The following is a 13,644-nucleotide window of genomic DNA, read 5'->3' on the forward strand; positions in this document are numbered from 1 at the left end:
TACTGTGTAGATTTGGCCACTGTTTCTATGTTTCAATACAGTGTACCGATACGTGGAACTGTGTCAATGTTTCCAATCTGCTATGTTTCTCTGTTTCGAAAGAAGCGGCCACTCCTGTACAAAGGGATGGCCCGCCGCTGCAGATACAGCTCCCGGAACATTTGATAGCCCAAATTCGTCATAAGAACAGAGTGGCAAAAGAGTGGAAGATCACCAGAAATCAGGTCACTAGGAGGTTGCTCAATCGTCTGCAGAGAGAGCTGAAGGCAGCGCTCAATGAGCACAGAAACCAGCAATGGCAAAACCGCCTCACAGCCCTCAAAGTAGACGATCATACACTATGGCAAGCAACCAAACAATTCACCAAAAGACGCGCTAGGATGCCGCCACTGCAAGGAGAAAGGGGTCTGGCCTACAGCAACGCTGAAAAGGCCAACGCCCTCGCCGACTCCTTCGAGAAGCAGTTTCAGGCGGCAGAACCCGAGGATGATGAACACGAAGAGGTGGTCCGTCGCCAACTGACTGTCTTCCTCAATGCTGAGGAGGACCCAGAGGACGAACCCACAATATTTGCCCCCGAAGACGTGGCAAAAGTAATCAGGTCCCTCCCCTTGAAAAAGGCGCCAGGACACGACAGTGTCACCAACCAGTTAGTTAAAAACCTCCCACCCACGGCAATCACACACCTCGCGAACGTCTTCAACGAGATTACTCGTTCCCGCGAGTTCCCAGCTTGCTGGAAACATGCGGAAGTGGTCGCGATACACAAACCAGGGAAAGACCCTCTATTCCCGCAGCACTACAGGCCGATTAGCCTCTTGCCGACACTCAGCAAGATCTATGAGCGCCTCCTGCTAAGACCTATACAGGAACACATTACCAGAGAGCAACTTCTGCCGGATTTCCAATTTGGTTTCCGGCAGAACCACTCTGCCCCACAACAGATCATGAGAGTGGTTGAAGCAGCCACAGAGGGTTTCAACCACAGAGGCTACTGCGGGATAGTGCTACTAGATGTAGCCAAAGCCTTCGACTCAGTATGGCATAGAGGGCTTCTCTACAAGTTATACACACAAGGGTTCCCCGGGAGCATAGTCAAGCAGATCAAAAGCTACCTCACGGATAGAACTTTCTCTGTCAAAGTAGAAACTGCCACCTCCACCAAAAGGCATATTCGTGCTGGGGTGCCACAGGGATCGGTCCTGGGGCCCGTTTTGTACAGTCTGTACACTGCGGACACGCCGGCCGCCCCCCTGGTGCACACCGCACAGTATGCAGACGACACAGCCTTCTACACTAGAAATGCGAACAAGGACCTGGTCATCCGTAGGCTACAAAGGGTTTTAGATGACACAGAAACTTGGGCCCGACGCTGGCGCATTACCATCAACTCGGAAAAGACGCAGGCTATGCTGATTACCCGTAGGCTCGGAAGCCGCGAACCTCCTCAACACCCCCCCCTCCACCTTCACCTAAACGGATCCCAACTCCCCTGGCGCAGAACCGCCAAGTAACTTGGCGTAACCTTGGACTCTCGTCTTACGTGGAAACCCCACATAGACGAGATCCACAGGAAGGTCTGCGCCAGAATGTCCATCCTGTACCCAATCCTTAACACAACCAGCTCCCTCCCCTGCACAATAGGAGTAAACGTTTACCAGGCCCTGATCCGGCCAGTAATGGAATATGCGTGCCCTGTCTGGGGATACACGGCGAAGGAGCACCTGGACAAACTCCAGAGGCTGCAGAACCGCGCCCTCAGGAGGGCACTGCACCTACCCATGGGATTCCCCACAGACGATCTGCACGCCGCTGCTGAAATACCACTCCTCAAAGAAAGATTCCAGGATCTGGCAAGGGCTTTCTACGAGAGCTCTTCCAGATCCGAGAATAACCTTATCCACTCCTTAGGTCGGTATGACATGTCCCGCGATAAACACAAACGCCCCATGACGATCTTTGACGATTAAGTCGAAGATTAAATCCCAATATCCAATCCTCAATCCTGCTCCTTCCCAAGGAACACCAATATTCTCGCCAACCTCAGGCAAGTACCAGACACACACAGAACATTCATCACATATCACAGACAACCAAAAAGCTACAGCTAAAAATCACACACACAAGTACACAGGGGAGTAAAAGCCAAAAGGCTACAAACTCCCACACACACTTCCCCAAAGAGGGGAAAGTATAAGATGAAGCGAGAGAGTCTGTTTCGAAACAGTGGTGTTTCGGATAACTGGACCAATTCGATCTTGAGCCATCCAAAGAAACTGTATCGTTGTTTCAAAGAACGACTAATTGTATCGAAACAGTGATGTTCCGCTCTGTCTTGGAAGAGATTCGCCCACAGTACACATACTAAGACACATTTAACATGTCACTTCATAAACCACATACAAGAGTGTCGAAACTTTTTTGACATTCAACAGCATGAAGCTTAAGATTGGCGAAAATAAAGTTTCGTTTTTAATTGACTGCCCTGTTCCGAAATGGCGTAGTATCTGCCCTACAAACACTAACAAACAATAAAATAACACACACAATTCACATTCAAAATAATAAAAGTGTGACAAACATTCAGTTAAATTACACATCTCTTATTACAAACGCTTCTCTGTAAACAACAACAGCTGTGCACTGTAAATTTTTCGCGCGTCGCATCCTAAACAAAGAAATGTGATTAAAAAAATAGTCGACTGGCCTCAAGTGTGCAAAAAAGAACAATAAGTATTGATTTTTGCCGATAATCATGGACGTCACATAGCAGAAAAGGTGGCAGATACACAAACTAACGAAAGTGTCCAAGCCTTTATCAAACCAGGAGCAGGCATTGCAGAAATGACGAAAACAGTGGTAAAATCGTGTAAAACCTTAACTCAAAAGACTGTGTCGTAATTTGTACAGGTGCGAATGATGTTGCCAGAGATAAAGGTAGTGAACTCATCACTCTTCTTGAAAGTGTGCTACCAAAATTAGGCAACACAAATGTAATTTTGTAAATCAACCACATAGATACTACCTACCTCCTTGCTCAAGAGTAAATAAATTAATAGAAACACTAAACAAAGAGATAGATGCTGTATGCAAAAAGTTTCTGTATGTGAACTTAATAAATGTTAGCATGTTAGACAGGTCCGTGGACACCAGCCATGGCCTTCATTGAAATCACAGTGGGAAACAATTTTTGGTTGAAGAAATCTGTCGTCTAGCAAATTTGAGTCACAGTAGGCATAATATAGAAGCAGTCCACAGTACTTTGGACAAATGGTTCATAAAGAAAGATGTGATGTCTTATAAAAAGGGCGAAAGACATTTCTTTGGGAAGTAGACTGTATAACAAAAAAAATGTGATGCAGAATTAAATTGCAAATATAGACTGAAGATTGTACACCAGAATGTACAGTCATTAACAAACAAAGTTGATGAAATAAATATACTCCTCAATAGTGAATGGAAAGATGTTTCAGTGTTATGTTTTTGTGAGCATTGGTTACAAAATGAATTTTTTTCAGTACTTAAAAATATTGCATTTTAATCTTGCAAACTGCTTTTGTAGAATGGAATCAAAACATGGGGGAACTTGTATATATGTAAAAGAAAATGTAGATTATAAGAGTATAGCATCTGTTTGCAAACTTGGTTGTGAAAGAGACTTTGAAATCTCAGCTTTTGAGTTAATGTCTGAAAAAACTATTCTTTTATATGTGTACAGCTCTCCTGTTAGCAACATTAGTGTTTTTTCAAAAAATTGGACCTTGCTTTAGGCAAACATAAGACAATTGGGAAAACAGTGGTAATATGTGGTAATTTTAATACCGACTTTTTGAGCCATAGGCCTCTCAGGGAAACGTTTTTGAATATTATAAAAGCTTACAATCTTTGTCTGTCTGTTAGCTCTCACCAACACATGTAACAAAAACTAGTGTCACTCTCCTTGATCAGGTAGTGTAAACATGGACAAGTGTACATCAGAAAACTTTGATACTGGCTATAGTGATCACCTTTTGCAATTACTGACCATACCTGTATATCACATTTCGATCAGTATAGAAAATGTTATCCATAAAAGGATTTACAGTAGGAAAAATATTGAATACTTCCAATACCCAATCAGTGAACAACCTTGCAGAGAGGTATAAGATACCTCTAATACTAATGAAAGGATGGAACATTTTTTTAACATTTTCAAGCATAATTTTGACATAGCTTTTCCACAAGGGAAAGTGATTTCCAAAAGCACAGATAGATTCAAAAACTGGATTACACCAGGCTTCAGAGTATCTTGTTAAAGGAAGCAGGAACTTTTCTGCAGGCAGAAACTTACAGTAGTCCATAATTTATTAATTATTTCAAAAAATACAAGCTAGTTTTGAAATGTGTCATAAAACAGACAAAAATTAAGGAAAATGACAAATATTATGAAGTCATCCAATAAAACTAAGTCCATGTGGAAAGTTGTGCAGGATCTTATGGCGAAGAAGACAACTCACAAAAATATTGTGATATCACATGATGGTAAGAATATTACTGACCCTAGGGCAGTTGCAAACAGTTTCAATTCTTACTATGTAACTGTTGCTGGAAAATTAGTGAATGAAAAATTTGGAAATCCACCTAATACAAAATGGAATGAACTTTCATCTATTGAAATAAATATCCCTGTTCCTCATTCCAGTAAGCCCAACAGAGCTCCCAAATACCATTAATTCACTGAAGAGTAAGTATTCAACTGGTATTGATGATATTCCAGATTACATTATAAAAATAACAGCAAGACAAATACTTTCACCTTTATTGGACATACGCAATTCAACCTTATCATGTGGTGCCTCCCTCAGCAACTGAAAATGGCAAAAGTAATACCCCTATATAAAAAAAGGTGATCATCAATGTATAGGTAAATATAGGCCTATGTCTGTATTGGCAGGGTTTTCGAAAATTATTGAAAAATGATCCATTCAAAACTAATTACATTCTTCGACAAGAATAATATTATTTCTGGATGTCAACATGGCTTCAGACCACAAAGATCAATTGTAATTGCCACTTTCAATCTGGTAAACCATGTCTTAAATGAGGTGGACAACCACAGGAATATCTCAGGTTTATTCTTGTACCTAACAAAAGCTATTGATGTGATTCATCTTTCTATACTCCTTAGGAAGCTTGAATGGTATGGTGTAAGAGGTGTGCCAAATCAGTGGGTTAATGCATATTTGGAATATCGCTCTCAGGTAACTGAAATTAAGTACATGCAAGGAAATGAACTCCAGGTACACCTTTCAGAACCATATGGACTTAGGCATGGTGTTCCACAGGGCTCCATTTTAGGTCCCTTTCTTTTTTGGTCTACATTGATTTCCCATCACACGTAAGTGACTTTTAACCAGTACTGTTTGCAGATGACACCAGTCTTTTGATTGAAGGGAATAAAAAAGAAAATCTTACGGCATCTGCAAAAGATATTACAAAAGGAGTGTCTGAATGGTCTACCAGAAACAGGCTAATAGTTAATCCCCAAAAAACGGTACTCATGAATTTAAACACTGATCAAAATAAAAATCCGGCACAATCTATGATATGTATCGATAACCAAAACATTAATGCTGTCAATGAAACTAAATTTCTTGGGATTCATATCCAGGAAAATCTTAAATTGAGCACTCATATCACAGCCCTTAATTCAAAACTAGCAAAAATGAGCTACTTAGTAATAATTCTCTGCAACAGTACTAGTTCAGAAACAGTTAGCGCTGTATACTTCTCTTGTGTGCATTCAATACTGAAGTACGGTATCATTTTCTGGGGAAATGTACACTCTTTGACAGAGAACTTGACCGGCAGCCGGCCGCTGTAGAGGCTAAGTCCGCGCCGATCGCGACATGGGACAAATAAACTGACCAACTCGCTAATTCTCCAAGTCCGTCTATCTGCACAATCTGTCAACACTGTAGACTGTGGCACTTCCACAAGGAAGTCTTGTGCCATGCTAGAGAGAGCATACGCTGTACACGCCCGTGGTCTAGCGGTAGCATGTGGTTCTTTTTGTCTACAATATCTGTGGATCGAGACCAGCTGGCGCAAAAGATTTTTATAGTTTCTTCTGTCTGAGTGCCGAAGACGTGAATGTAATGGTAGCGCAGATTGAACCTATTTCACTTTCTGACACACCGATAGCAAACTTTTATCCAGTAGCCATTTTGCGGCAGATTTCTCGCAGACTGTCCGCCGGACGCCATATGCGCCTTGCTGGCTACCCGCAGCGGCAACGCCACCTAGGTGGCGTTGGCAGCGGCCGCGGCGACAGGAGCGGCGCTGCACTCCCCCGTTCTTTATCGAAAGCGCTTGCTACCGCTCATCGCTTTTGATAATTTAAAACGCTTTATTATTATTAAATGTTGCTGCACAGAAAATGTCTACGATTTCCATTCACACTCGAAAGCAACAGAGATTAAAGTATTACATTAATCGGCAAGAGCTCAGTTTGGCCCGAAATTGATTTTATAGACTGGGATGAAGTTAAACCACCTTACTACATTCGATGAATTTACAAATGCTTCATACCTCGGTTCTTTTTCTTTCAAAGTCAATTATTTCCGCAACTTTAGGCCAATATTCGAATGTTTTTGTCAAGGCAGATTGAGTGTCTATGGTGTAAAGTGTATTACAGTTTTTTTTTCATTCCTTGTGGTAAGTCTATGCGATAAGCTGTGTGAATACCTTGCAATGCATGCTCTGTAGCAGAGCAGGAACACTGCACATTTGGAGTTCCATGTATGGTTTCATGAAGTATTTTTACATTGATAGGAAGTGATAGTTAAGGTCATGAGATCTAAATCAGGAAAAGTTATCGTATTTGACGTTTCAGAGAAGGGAAAGGAATTGCTAACGCCGGTGTCAGAAAACCTCTACAGTTAAATGCTATTGCAAAAATTTACAGGAGAGCAATTATATTAATCAACATGCTCACTTCATAAACAACCTCCATGACATATTAGACTTATATGACGAACAATGCTCAAATTCGTATCGTTGACAGTTGGTTTGAATCTTTTCAGAAACTAGTTTACAGTGAAACACTTTGGCAGTTGCAAAGCAGTCATCCGTGACACTAACATAATTTACTAATTCAAAATTACACGAAGATTTGTGTGTAAAGGCATTCTTCAGCTTTCGTATAAGGAACTTTTACTATCTGTTTGCAACGCCATTAATTAAAATGGAAAATTAAAGGTCGTGTTCTGCAGCTTTCACCGAGATTGAAACTGCCACCCCATATAGTACTAGCATCGCAACACATAAGGGAACCACTGAGTTAACATCACACTGGCTGCAAAATGCGGCCTATAGTCATTGAGATATTGACTGAGCCTCAAAACGCATAATTAAAAACACAAGCAGGTGTTACTTATGTGAAGAACGCCGTTCTTGGAGTCCAGAAATTAAATATACCTTCTAAGTGTTTCATCTAACAGTGGATTATATCGTATGAGTCTTCAGTGTGAAAAACGAATGCCAAGTGAATTTAGCTAGGTAATGCCGGGCTACACCCGGAAGTAGATGCACTATCACAGTGTTGACAAATGCTTGCTACGACGCTGCCAATTCTTAGTTCTCTTACGAGGCCGCTCTTCAGCGAAATGCTTGCCATGATTCTTCGATACGGTTCTTTAGACGGGAGACGCGCGCGAACGTTTGGTTTTTATGCGGCGTTCTCTCCTCATAGTTTCTGACGTCGCCTTGTGGGCTATGTATACATTTGACTAACTGAATAATCATTAATCCAGAATGATACAAATTTCAGCTTCCGGGGGGTGGGGGGGGGGGGGGGAAGAAGGTTGTTGACGCCGACATTATATCATTTCAAAGTAGGGAAATCAAAACGGATGATTCAGTGTTTCTCATTCAGCATTAACCATGTGAAATAATTTTCCGTAACGTTCATAATCTCTCAAAATACAGACGAAGTAAAAATACATCAAAAGTTTATTTGAATTGAATATAATGTAAGATATCAAACACTTTGCACCTCGATGTCGAATGTGTCCATGCGCAATCTTCTGCAGAAAACATATAGAATGCCACGATTACCATGAGAATGAAGAAATACGTTGGTAGGGAGGGAAGCAAGAAGAGACATAGTCAACAAATATTTGATTCCTCATGCAATTAATTTCATTTGTGATTGAAGAGATATGCCGCACATATGGATAACGAAGAAGTCTGCGTCTTCATACGTTTAATCGTTGAAATCTGTATGTTCTATTATATACTAAGTAACCTGATCATTGTTTCTGTAATGTTATTCTCTTGTTTGGCCCGTACACGATCAATACATTCCAAATGCATGTCTCTGAATAAAAGCAGTTGTTCGAACCCTTCCTGCGTTGTTCTTTATGCTTTTTTCCTTGGAATTCATGAGGCAGACCCTCCCCCCCCCCCCTCTCTCGAGGGTTAGGTTCAAAACTAAACCGTTTTTTATCCACTGGCATAATTTATTCAGACGGAATCAGCACAAGACTATCAAACAAAGCCTTCCATTTACAGTTGCATCACTCTGACCAGCAGCTGACCCAAGGATAATGCACAGACATGGTCAGAAATTAGCAACTCTCTGCTACTGTGGCGACGTCCATACTACATTTTCGATCTCACAGCACCAGTATATCTGGTAACACTGTGTTAAATCATTATATTACAGAAAAATGATAGTCATAACATGAATTCGTTATGTTGCATTCTTTGTTTGTATGAACCAGCTTTTTCTATAGTAGAGTTTATGCTCTCATTTGTTTCATTGACTTCCATAATAGTAATAAGATTTTCCCTGTTTTCAAAAATGTGTTTTACTACTTGTGTATGGTAATTCCATCTCTTGATGTACACATGAGGCAAGCAAGTGTTTTTGAATAATGGTGTGCAACAGTTTTGGTCTCTGTGACAAGTTAGAAAAGAAAGAAGAAATACCTGAAAGATGTGCAAAAAGATGCAGGCTTTGCGAATAACAGAGGCTGCTGTAGATATAACAATGATGAACTGATGGGCATAACAATGGATATAGCTTGCATTTAGGTATTTGACTTTAATTAATTTCTTAACCCCATTCGACTTGTCACTCATAACTTTTGCACTGTTGTAACTCTGAATTATTAGTTTTGCTCAGTCACTGCCAATTAATGGTTCAATTTTTTTTCAGGGTACTCTAATCTATGGTACAATTATTCTGACGTTCTGGATTGACAAAGTTCCAAAATCTTTTAACAGGCTTTTCCCTCAACGACAAAATGCAAAAGAATAACCAATTGCAGATCTGTGGTTTCATCCATGATTATTGAAACACATTTGGCACGTTTTATTTCTTTACAAACCTCATAATGCAGTGCAGCAGATCATCTGAACAGTCTTGAACACTAATGCTTGACTGAGATGAAGTTTAAGATCTTTATACTGCCCCATGCTGAATTGAATTAGCTTACGAAAAAACCCCTTATTTCGAGAGGCATCAGGTTCATCATTGTCCCTGCGAGCCAGTTCCAAAACGCCACAAAATCAAATAAAATTTACAATTAAACTCAATATATATCTATTCTTCCCTACATGTTTGATGTAGTTGTCAATTGTTTGTCTATATTGCGAATCTAATTTCTGCAGATTGTTGGTTTTGCCTAGAAATGAATGACTAAGCATATTATTCGTGTGTCACTTTGGCATTTCATTTACTTTCAGTTTCGGCCATATGTGCCCAATATCAGTTATTCTGGTCTTACACCAATGATCTTCTCTCCCAAATAACACACAAGGGAAACAAAAAAAACATCGTTGCTTTCTTCACAGCCACAAATCCATTTATTCTTTTGGTAAATTTCGGGATTGAACTTACTGCATCGACTTTTTATTGGTTCGATTTGGGAGTTTCAAACATAGTGTTTTTTACCTAAATTTTTTCACTGGAAATCGTATGGGTAAATGCCATTTTTGATAACTCATTAATTTTGTTCATGGTAGCTATTTTCAGTCAACTGAATTTTCCCTTACAGATAACCATTGCACAAAGCTATATAAAGTCAGTTACCTGACCTCACAACTACTGCAACAAATTTGTACAGAACTGTGTAACATGAATGTTACAAGTATACATAGAACTACTACACTGTTTGTTGGAAAATAGATGCTCGACAGGTGATGGATACATCAGTTTTTTTGTTTTGTAGCAGTAGCCCTGCTGTTGCGAAATATACCAATAGTGAAATAATGCCTCTTAGTATCAAAAAGTAAAGGAATAATTATATTAAAATTATATACAGCTATTTGTAACGGTATTTAGGTGTATTATTTCTGTATTTGATTTAATTAAGCGTTAATATCAGTTTAGGAATGCATTAGCATTAACTTGCAGAAATATTGTAAAACTGGATTACAAGAAATATGCGCCCTGATGTAGTCTTACACAATTGTTAGAAGGCAGATCTTGCTTCTATAGGTACTGCACTTTATTGCCCTCTGGTGGAAGGAACGTAAGACTCCGAGTCAAGCCAGCTACAGCTCCACCTCCGCCACAAACAGCACATAGAAACTGATGGCAGAGCCTTTCATACATTGTTTGAGGGCAGAAGGTGCCAATCTGCAGTTGGCTCCAAGCTTCAGAAAACTACTGTGAGAGCATGCACGGCGAAATGCGCCTCTTCAAATCAAAAAATACGTACACCAAAACAATGTCTTATGTGCAATTTGCATAGATTTCTGTTTCTTTCTATTTCATACAAGTGGTGTCACAGCACAGTTGCACTACCTCAGAAGCTGCCCCTGCTGTGAAGGCTTGTGTAGGAAGGTAGAACATGTAAAGGGATTTGTAACTGAGGAGCATTTATTGCATGACTTGCATAGGAAGTTACCTAGGAATGTACAGTCTATGAAACCATGACCGAGCCACATTATCAAGAAGTGTAGGTGAACTTGACATGTGGAACTGATATGAGAATAGATCTCACAACAACTAAAGCATGTCTAATAAAAATAATTTCAGTAAAAATAGTAACCAAAATGATATTAGGGAATACGCTTTGAGAGCAGTAAGAACAGACAGATGTAGGAGAGCTGGAAGAGGTCTTGGAAATAGAGGCCAGTAAGTACTAGGACATAATACCCAACTGATAATGAGGGGAACAAAAGACCGCAACAGTGAAGGGCCAAACTGGAGTGGATAGGGAGGACAGGCCCCAACAACACAGCCACATCAACGCCAAAGTCAGAACAATAAAAGAATGTGCATTGTAAATACATCTTATGATAATTGGCAGATTAGTAAGACAAAAAGAAACTGTGGGTTTAAAGAAATAAATAAACAATAATATGCTTGGTGTGATAAAGACATGAAGTACCAAAGAAGGAAAGAGTGGGACTCAAAATTATAATGAGTGCAGGGTTTACCTGAGACGATTAGAGGTCAGGAAATTCAGAGATATAATAAAATAAGAAAAGCTTATTAGGTAGATACAGGTGATATTTTACCTGCAGACGTGTATGAAACTAAATAAATCGTATTATAAAAGGTAGATAGTGTTCCCAATACAAGATGTGGTTATAAAAACCGGAGATAATGCTGGGAATGTAAAAAACAGAAGAATATGATCACTGGGTACGTGCATTATGCAATTTAGGAGCAAATGTAATTGAGCATAGAAAGGAGAAGGGAGAAGAGGTAAAGAATAGGCAGGAGAAAATAAAGGAAAGGTGTAGTTTAAGTGTGGAGGACAATATTGAGAGTAATACTGGGCATGAGAATTATATTGAAGGATCAGAAGAGAATGATAGTCCCAGTGATCAGTGTGAAGAAAACGATAGTGATAGGGAGGTAATTGATGATGAGGTTATTAGTGTAGTACTACTGTTGATGAACTTCAAGCATGTAATGCAAATATAAATGATAATAGGGAACTACTGTGTGATGGATTACAGGAAGATATGTGTACTCGAGGAGAATAAATAAATATATCAGGAAGTACTGGCATATGAACAATTAGAAGTAGTCAGGCAAGATATACTACGTGCAGGCAGTAGTTAAGGGATAACAGAATGTCTATTAGATACATCATGTGTTATAAGCAATATATTAAGTGAGCTTCTATTTGCTGTTGTTAAGAGTGCTATTCTGTAAGAAAGCTCAACTGCTGGAGAAAGTCAACTGTTTATCACACTGAGGAGCCTGCCCCAAGTATAACATGCTATCAATATGTATTTGACAATACCAATGTCAGTGTTTCCATTATCAATAGCTCGAATATTTTTCACAATATCAGAGCTATCAAATGCATCACGCCAGCCTCAACTCTCCCAACATCCGTGGAGACCTGTTTCTGTTCCAGAGGGTGCAAATTTAAGAGACCCAGTGGCTTATATTGCTTCCATCTCCAACAGAAGAACGCCACCTAAGGGTTCTAGAACTTCAGATATTTCAATATATGCATTAGAGCAGATTATGTTCTTGACCTGAACATGATCAAACTTATTATATTAGCAATATTCACATGTGTATTGTAAAGTGTATTATGGATTTGTGGTAAGTGGCTCTACTCAGTACAGTGCACTCTACAAGTACCAGCAGTACCTGAATCGAACAGATCTACGCAGTCTACCAGTAAGAAAATTAAAGGTGAGAGAAGTGTAATATCATTCTAGTCATTCATTAATTTACCACCATGTGCTACAGCTTAGTCACACAGCTTTACAAAGTATACAGCAACAGGGTAACACATTTACCATTCCAATCCCTCTCCTACTAACACTACATAGGTCACTTACAAAATAAATACTTCACAGCGATTGTTGATTGAAACATATTTTGTTCACTTAATGAATTTAATTAAGAGAACTTGACAGGAGAAGGTGGGGTGGTATATTCTGTTTCTGAGGTAAACTGAAAAGCGAGTAGCACTCATAGAGACAGAAGTTGCCTTTTCTGGAAGAATGCTAAAGCAGTGGTACAGGAGAACTAGGAATCAGTTTCTCTTCTAGCACGGTAGGGCAGTGTGCAGAGATTTATGTAGATTCCTTACAAGTGTTTCTTACATTGGAACTATAAGTAACCCATATCTGCATTGCATGTAGTATTAACGCACTTTATGGAAAATAAACAATTTCTAGGTATGTCTGTGCACTGCATGGTCAGTGATTCACACAGCACACTGCAGGAGGGACAGTTAAGCTGTGTGAAACACTTTGTAGTTGGTTATTGTGACGTAGAGGCGTTAGAGAGAGTGGGAAATGGTCTGCATTCTTCACTTAACAGACTACGAAGCAGGGAAGTGCCTGACCACAATCTGGTGACTTACCTTCTCTTATGTGTCTTCCTCTCATCCACTCCCTTCCACATATCACTCGACCAGAACACTATTTATTCTTTAATACTGTTTTACTGCACTTACATGTGATATCCATATTTTATATTTATTCTTACCCAACTCCATTTAACAACAAATATTAATTTTATACCACGAAAGACTATTTTTAATAATCTGGCAATCTTCCATCCCCTACAGTTAGGAAACTATAAGCCCTTGAGAAAAAATGAATGGGGCATTCTTTGTAGGAAATTCAATGTAGTTTAATTTGTATCAAAAACTTTCTTGCTAGAAGACATGT

This window comes from Schistocerca gregaria, chromosome 6 (assembly GCF_023897955.1).
Source record: "Schistocerca gregaria isolate iqSchGreg1 chromosome 6, iqSchGreg1.2, whole genome shotgun sequence".
Classification (NCBI taxonomy): Eukaryota; Metazoa; Arthropoda; class Insecta; order Orthoptera; family Acrididae; genus Schistocerca; species Schistocerca gregaria.